This window comes from Alligator sinensis, unplaced genomic scaffold (genome assembly GCF_000455745.1).
Source record: "Alligator sinensis unplaced genomic scaffold, ASM45574v1 scaffold45_1, whole genome shotgun sequence".
Classification (NCBI taxonomy): Eukaryota; Metazoa; Chordata; order Crocodylia; family Alligatoridae; genus Alligator; species Alligator sinensis.
In genome coordinates this window covers 910733-919080 of record NW_005842267.1, presented here as the reverse complement: position 1 = coordinate 919080, position 8348 = coordinate 910733, and the positions used below count along the sequence as shown (strand labels likewise).

General features: G+C 40.2%; 1 long non-coding RNA gene across 2 annotated transcripts; it reads right to left on the bottom strand.

Annotated features, from left to right (window-relative positions):
- Nucleotides 1–1393: 1393 nt before the first annotated feature.
- LOC102382076 lies at nucleotides 1394–8007 on the bottom strand. Of its 2 annotated transcripts, none has more exons than XR_324340.1 (3): nucleotides 7952–8007; nucleotides 7699–7752; nucleotides 1394–1708 (listed from the first exon to the last, which is right to left on the bottom strand). It is a non-coding gene; the product is annotated as an uncharacterized LOC102382076 (long non-coding RNA). The 2 variants fall into 2 exon arrangements; XR_324341.1 differs by lacking the exon at nucleotides 7952–8007 and adding an exon at nucleotides 7837–7911.
- Between the last annotated feature and the right edge of the window lie 341 nt (nucleotides 8008–8348).

Sequence of the window (8348 nt, the reverse complement as noted above, 5' to 3'; positions counted from 1 at the left end):
TCTTTCTAGCCCTCTGACTGGAGATCAAAAAAGTTATTTCAAAGGTGAGTTCTTCAGCCAGGAACTGCTAGGGAGCTGGACCTTTGCTCCTCCATGCTCCCATGGCAGAGAGATTTCTTCAGCTGATGTCATGTGGGCATCAGCTGAAGGCAGATGCCGGATGAGGTGGAAGAGAAGGCCATACTCTCTGATCCCTGGCCCTGACCCTCCCTACAGGTGAGCCAGGGCTGTGCTCACAGCCCCCATTGCTGGCCTGGGACTGGGATGGGAGGCACAGTGCCTGCAACTGGAACCATCCCACAGCCACGGGATGGTTGTAGCTGTGGGAGATGTTGTTGTCTCCCCATCCCCTGGAGCTGTACATGGAGTGGGGGAGAACGCGACAGTCTCCTGTGGATACTGTCATAACCAGATGAGTTGAATGCCCCTGTCACAATAGAACTGCTGAATAACCGCAGTTACCTTCAAATTTGGTACATTCTGCCTCATTAGCTATTCCTACCTGGCAGTCCGGAAGGCAGCCAAAGGTGCTAATGCTGCGACAGGTATCAGCAATGGCTGGTTCGCAGACCTATTTTCAAGTTTCGGTTGGAACCTTTCATCATTAGCCATGCGCATAATCGCTCCATTTTTAACATTAGTAATACCCTTAGTTGGTATTTTACTTTGTGTTTGTGTTGGATGTCATATCTTAAACACACTTAAGCTAATCTGGCATTTGGTCAAGGGGGCACGTCTAAATGGAGAATGACCAAGTGCCAGTCAGATGTAAAACACGAGGGTGAACTATGCTTGGAGTGTGAGGGAGTCATAATGAACGCGTAATCAAATAGCCTCAGCAAATCAGGGGCTACATGAGGGGCGTGACCGCACGGCCGGCAGTCACAGCCTCCTGAAAGTCAGCAGATACACGGGACACATTTTGATTGGCTCGGTAGCTTATAAAAAGGGGCAGAACACAAGCACAAGTGTTCTTGGGGGGGACCCACGCCATATCGGAGAGGCCTGATCACCCTCACCAGAGGTCCTGCGTCCACGAAATCCCTTCCCCCCGGACGCCCCCATCACGACCGAGTATATCATTCGAACGTGTTTAGAGCTCTCGAGTCACCAGCGAGTTTAATCTTGAAACTGCTGTAAAGGAAACCACCTATACGAAAGTGTGAGTAAAACATTTATTTGTTACACCGCCTCCTTAATTGTTTTTCCGTCGACGGGAAGAGAGATAAGAGAAGGAGAAACAAGGTCCTGTAACCCTTCTGTCCCCGGCCTGTTTGCGCAGCACCTTTCTGGGTCCAACCACCCACTGTCAGGTTGGTCAGATACAACCATCCTTCAGCCATGGAGAATGGCTTTGTCCCATCAATCAGCTAGTTGTCAGGACTGGGCCATTTTCCTACAGCTTGAATGATGGGGTCACAGGAGAATGCCTCCCCATCTCTTTCACAGATATGGGGGTGACACAGATCTGTTCAAATGGGTGCTGATGCTTGAACAATCCAGGAACTGTCCTAGATCCAGCAGAGGCAGCAGGATCAGTAGCAGATTCTTTACCTCCCTCCTCTTGTGGGGGGAGGGCGGGAGGATGAATGGGGAGTGGAGGACTGTGGGATGCAGGGTCCTGGGATCCCAATACCCAGAGAAGTGTATAGCTTTTCAACCTGGTGCAAATGAAGAGAGATCTTCCTGGTTGGAAATCAGTTTTTTTCTACAAAAATTAAAAAAAATTAAAAATTGAACAGCTGTTTGCTTTCTTTTTTGTGCTGTGAGAAAAGTGTTTTGTCCAACACAAATGTAATACCTGTCCATAGCCTCAGTATGATGCTCCCTACTGCCATGCTGGGTAGTACAAACATGAGCATGGGATTTACTTGTATAAATAGAGTTACAGTTATACACACCTATTTTGGAGAACAACCCCATGGATAACATAACATGAACTTGGTCTTGCAAAAAAACCCCACATTGATACATCTGGAGATTAGGTCAGACCAGAAACATATTTCACCCATCAATGAAAAAATCTAGAAAGACATAATGACAACAAGGAGCATACGATAACAGAAGACAAAATCAAATATGCATTTTCAATACCATCTTGCACCATCTAAAGGTTTTGAATGAATACAGAAACAGATCTTGGGACACCAGTGAATTTAGTCTTGGCTCTACATATTTCTGGTGACGAGAGGCTAGGAATGTCATAAAAAAGTCTGGACACTTATTAACAATGACTGGAGGACACGTAGAGAAAATAAGTTAAAATGTGCGTGTTGAAAGGATTTATTTTGATTTATAAGGAACCATTATAAAATCCAGGCTGAAATTTGAAGTCTCAGGCCATGTCCAAAACAGAATCCCTTCTTCCTTGGCACTGGCTACCCATATTGTAGACAGTAGAGCAGAATAACAAAGGAGGGGAGAACACTGTCACAGAGATACAACTCAATTTTCCTTTGAAGGAGGACAGGTAAGTTCATGATAGGCAGGGGGTGGAGGGGATGGGGAGACCTTTAGCTGCTGTTTTCCAATGTAGCAGCCAAACAGGTGTGGAGGAGAAAAAAAGTTTGTGCCTAATATAATATGTACATAGCTTACCTCCATCCATCTTAACCAGACCATCATCCAGAACAAGAAATTACAACATGATTCTGGGTACGCTCTTAGGCAAGCAGAATTGCTAACTGCCCCTTACTCAGGATTCATGAGTAAAAAACCACAACTGAGCTTACAGATTGTATCATAATTTGGTTTAGGGTTGAATATTTGAGAATAAGATTAAAACTGAGCAGGAAAGAGTTCTCTTCTGATGAGTCATAGGAGGTTCAAAACTTTTCCTCTTTCATACCAGGATGAACTAAAGCCTTTCACTCTTTCTTTTCATTGAAGTCATTTTTCACTTCCCAGGAAAGTACTGTAACCACCAGGCAATTGTGTAGTCTAGGGTCAAGCTCTCTCAATCCTACTGATAATTTTCTCTGGTCTGAATTTCCTGGGCACCAGACTAGTGATTATTCAGGAATGAGAGCCCTCATCTCTCATTTTGATCAGAAGGTCCACCCTGGATATCAGAAACCTCTCACAGTTAAAGTTTTTTAAAATAGTCATGTTCCTAGAAAAATGGAGAGTTTTGATAAATCAATTTTTTTCAAAGAAAAAACATTTTGCCAAGAAATTCCAAGGTAAAAACGTAAATATAACCATCTACAAGTACAATAAGGGGGTATTAAAACATACACAGAAGGCACATCTACATGTGTACATGCTGTTACTGCTCTGTGCCAGTGATGCATGGTAATTTTTAGCCACTATGTTGCTGCAGCGATGCACTATAGTGAGGGAGTGCATCGCTACAGCGATGTAGCTGTGGCATCGTGTTTTTTGCCTGCCGATGCTACATCACCATAGCATGTTGCTATGACGATGTAGTATCTCGTGTAGATGTGCCCAGAGAGTAATAGTTTAGAATGGCACAAGGGTGTAGCTAGGAGCAATAGGATGAAACTAAGAAAAATGTGTTGTATTAGGAAAAAAATTCCTGACAGAGTATGTAGGTAACAAATGTACTTGCAAAACTTTAGAGGGGTTGATTTTTATATAGGGCTTCTGCTTGCACTTTGGAGGAAGTATTGCCACTTATTAAAATGTATTCTTTGGTTTAGTCATATCCTAGCAGTTAATAGTGAATTAATCATCTGTACACCAGGGGAGAGTGGTTTGATCAATATTGAAAGTATAATCTTCACTAAGGCAACACATTTGGTAAGTACATCTTGAATAAAACTCCTTCATGCAATGAGTCATTTTTCTTAAAACACTAAACCAATAAGCATTAGAATCCGTTTGGAATAAGGGTGATCTCAGCAACACTTCTTACTGGTCTAACCAAAGTGTGCCCATCTATACCTCCACAGCTATGCAATAAGCACATCTAATGCATTATTAACACAGAGTGAAAATAATAATGGATCAAGAATTAATCTTTCATGAGCAATACAAAGCTTTGGTGTTGTGTCTCCAAAAGAAACAACTGCATTTATCTAAATTAGTAAAGAGAGATAGCAAATGTAACTGAGGGGAAAAAGTCACAATATAATTCTATGCAACTTCACCATGAGGTTAAATGTTTTAAATGCTTTTGAAAAGTGATTTTCCAGAACTAGATTAACTGATATAATAATGTTTTGATTATTAAGTATCCAAAATGTGAACTCCATATAAAAACATTCTCTTTAGTACTCCAATGTACAAATTGGATCCATCTATCTATCCATAAAACTTAGTTTTAAGACATTTAGTTAGAGGAAGAAATAGAGACTGGGAAAAACAACATCTTCTTCTCTCTTCTTAGAATATACTTTAGGTTTTCAAAGCACTTCACAAACAAAACAGACTTCATTCATGAATTAAATCTGAAAAAGTTGGTAGAATTACACAGAGGAAAAGCTATCCTCTAAATGTCTCTTCACTTAAAAAAAAAATTCTTTCAAGTAAACTCTGTTACCATATACTTATGGATTACAATAACGAAATAGAGGAAAGAAATCACTGTTGCAGGACACTGGCAGATATTGCCATCCACACATAGTCATGCTATACAGCCTTTTGAAACAATTTGCTCTCTTCTACCTGTGGAAATGGTCCCCTTTTGGTCCAGTGGGGTCTTCCTCATTGGGACTGAGTAGTGGGTAGGCTCTCCCTTTGAACTCTTCCTCTGAAAATTTCATGGAAGACTCAGGAGGCAAGAAATGGCTGGAAGACCATGAGCAAAGTCGGTTTGATTGTCCTTTGCAGAAAAGTCAATCTTATTTTATTGTTGTTAGTAATAAGATTCCTCCTACACTAGTTAAATAGTCAGGAATAGCCTGTACTTCCTTCTTCCAGGAACATCCCTCAACTAGTCACATGTACAAAAGACTCTGATTGGATATGATAGTTCTATCAAGACGTAATAAGTTTAGATTTACCACTCTCTCTTCAGCCTTCTATTCCTTGGCTTTCTCCAGCGGTTCCCTTCCTATCCTACTCCCATGGTGGCCTATCACTTCTGTCAAATCCATAACATACCACCTCATGCTAAGAGTATTTCCATAGATTTAGCAATAAACTTCATATTAGACTTCCATGGGACTGAAAAAGGTCCTAGATATTCATGGACCCTAGATATGCTCTTCAAGTGTTGCTTTTGAGAGAAGAGTCTTTGGGCAGTTACTGGTCCATAGTTTAGTAGACTACCAGATATATCAGAAGAGGTATTCTAAAAACAAAGGAAAATGGGCATTAGATTTGTCTAAGATTTGGCTAGGAGGAGTGAAAAAGCAATAGGGAGGTATGTAGGAAACTGAATCCTACAAAAGGAAAGTTCACCATTAGAAAGCATACATCACCTTAGACAGCTCAAGGCTGCTGTATATAATGCAGTGTACACTGGGAGAAAAGTGAGGCTATCTGAAGTTTAGGACAACTGTTGCTGTAAATTATGTTCAGTGAAGATATGGCTGTGACTGAGTTTAGAAAATAGTTCTGAAATCTAAGCCTTAAACCTTAAGTTACTGTGCCAGAAGAATATAAATATCACAAGCAAATTGCTTTAATCTCTTATTGTATTTTATGACATATTTTTATTATGTGACCGGCATATGACCTGACTAGGAGTTCTGCCTGAATAACAACTTCAAGAAGGATGTGGACACACTGGAAAGAATTCAGCGCAGTGGGGCAAAAATGACTAGGGACCTGGGAAGCAAGACTTATTAGGAATAGCTGAAATAGGAATAGGGCTTATTAGGAATAGCTAGGTTTATTTAGTTAAGAAGAGAAAGCTGAGGGGGGGCATTTGATAACAGTCTTCAAATACCTGAAGAGTGATTACAGAGGATGGAGATGAGATTTCCTCTGTGGCCACAGGGGACAGGACCAGGAGCAATGGCCTCAAGCTTCAGCAGGGGAAATTTAGATTGGAGGTTAGAAGGAACTTTCTGATGATGAGGGTGGTCAAGCACTGGAACAGGCTACCTAGAGACCATGTGGAAGCTCCTTCCTTAGAAATTTTCAAAAATAGGTTGGGCAGACACTCTAGGATGGTTTAGTCAGTGATGTTCCTGCCTTGAGCGGGGAGCAGGACTAGATGACTTTGTGAGGTCCCTTCCAGCCCTACTTTCCTATGATTATATGAACAACTGAGGAGATTTCAATAATGGGTCCAGAGAGAACCACTTCCTAGGTGGTTCATATATTCCTCTTCTGAAAAAGCACAGCATCAAGTTGCAGTCCCAAAACAATTATACTTGTGAGTGAACTTTAAACATGCTCTTAACATCTGCAAGAACATCAGAGACTTAACCAGTCTGTTCTTCATGACACAATTGAACAAATTGTGCTTGGCTTTCATAGCTGCCTGGGAGAGGTCCGAATGGTCTAAAATAATTTTCTATAGGAACGAGTTATGTCAGAGTAGTATCCTTGTACATTTCAATGAAATGTAGAGGGCCAATGACTTAAGTCCAAAGTATAAGAGGAACAACAACCTCCCCTGTAAAGAAGAAGTTGGACAAAATCTGACAGTTGGCTAACATTGTATCTCCTGTAACCTAGTTCCCCTCCTCACCCCCATCCCTCTATTGTTACTCCCTTGCTCGGGCCCTATGTATTTCCCTACTGGCTTTGTCAGCTTTTTTGGATTCACAATCCTAAACATTTACTAATATATAAAAAGGAGGCAAGTATTTCTATTTCAAATTAGAGTTGTTTTATTTTTACTGTCTTTATAAAATTATTTTTACAGTCTTTCTATGGACTTTTACAGAAGTCTGGCTACCTACTTACATAGCCTCCATTATCATAGTATATGATAACTCACAGGTTTCACTGTATTTTCCTCACTTTACAGAAGCACAAGGAAACTAATGGTGAACTTCACAAAAGCAAGTAAGCAAAATCAGAAACTATTTGCCATTTCAGATGTTTCTTAAATACTCAGGAGCCTAAATTCTCATAAAGTCAAAGGCCCTATTAAAAGCCTAAAAACCAAAGTGCTTTTGAAAATGGGACTTTGACTTCTCAGTCACTTAGATGTTTCTAAAAAAGTGATCCCAAGTAACCCTTAGACTAATGTCTACCCACTGGATCATCCTTCCTTACACACACGTACCTAATACCAAAAAAAGTTTGGTTTTGAAGAATGTCCATCTTCAGCTCCCTCTGTGTGAAAAATGAAGTTTATTCCCTACCTATGGGGACTTTTTACCATCTTGTACCAGCTACACTTTTCCCAGGGCCTGGCAAAGGGACTTTGATCCAAAAGCTTGCAAAAAAGGACAATTTTCTTGCCATTTTCCAGTTGGTCTAATAAAGGTATCATTTTGGAACAAAGAGTTGTAGTTTGTTGTATGTCTTTTTGTCTCAGACCAACATGGCTACCAAGTACACCTCTTTCAAATAGGGTCATTTCTGTGCTGTTTACAGTTGCTTAAAATCGAAAAATTATTCTAGGTGTCATCTTTGTTACACTTACCCTCCTTCAGACATACCCAGCTAGATAGAAAATATTGTATTAATAAAAAAGCTAATACTACACCAACATGATAGTAGAACTTGTACTTTAGCCTTATTTAAAACTGCTTTACTAAATTATCTAACTTTCCTCCTGAGACTAAGAACCGCTTACTGCCATTTCTTAATGATTCTGCATTACTTTACCATACAAAATCAGGGACTGATTTTCTGAGATTCCTCCCACTGCCTTCTCTCCTTCTGCAAAGAAAGAGAGAAAGATGGGTGCATTGGGCAATTCATATTTATTTAAAAAGCCTTAGAAATCAGAAGCATAACATTTACCTTAGTTAACTTTATGCATCTCTACTTTACTGAGCAGAAAAACACCTTCTGAAATTCAGCCAACATTTTTTATCTTAACTCAAGTTTTAGCTCAGTTTTGCTTAAACCATTTTACCTCAAACTCTGCATTTTATTAAGAAAACATCATCTAGTATCTGCTGGTTGCCTTAGACCTTTACTTTGCTGAGCTGCTGAGTTCCATTACACCAAAAAATACAATATCACTTCATAAAACCCTTCCAGCTTCATCATCTGAGTAAAGATATGACAAGGCTGTTTATCAGTAGGTAATAAGACAGATAATTTAACTGTACAAGCTCTAATTGGTCTAATTCACTAACTGACCTCTCACCACTTGATTCACTAGTACAATTGAGCTCTGATAAAGCCTTTAATTGTAAATTGCACACAGCTGTGAGCTGCTTCTCACGCTGGCACAAAAACACTATCATCGACTGTTTCATCTCTGCGACCTGCTAATTTGGAGCATATGTAACTGTTTTTAATGCTGA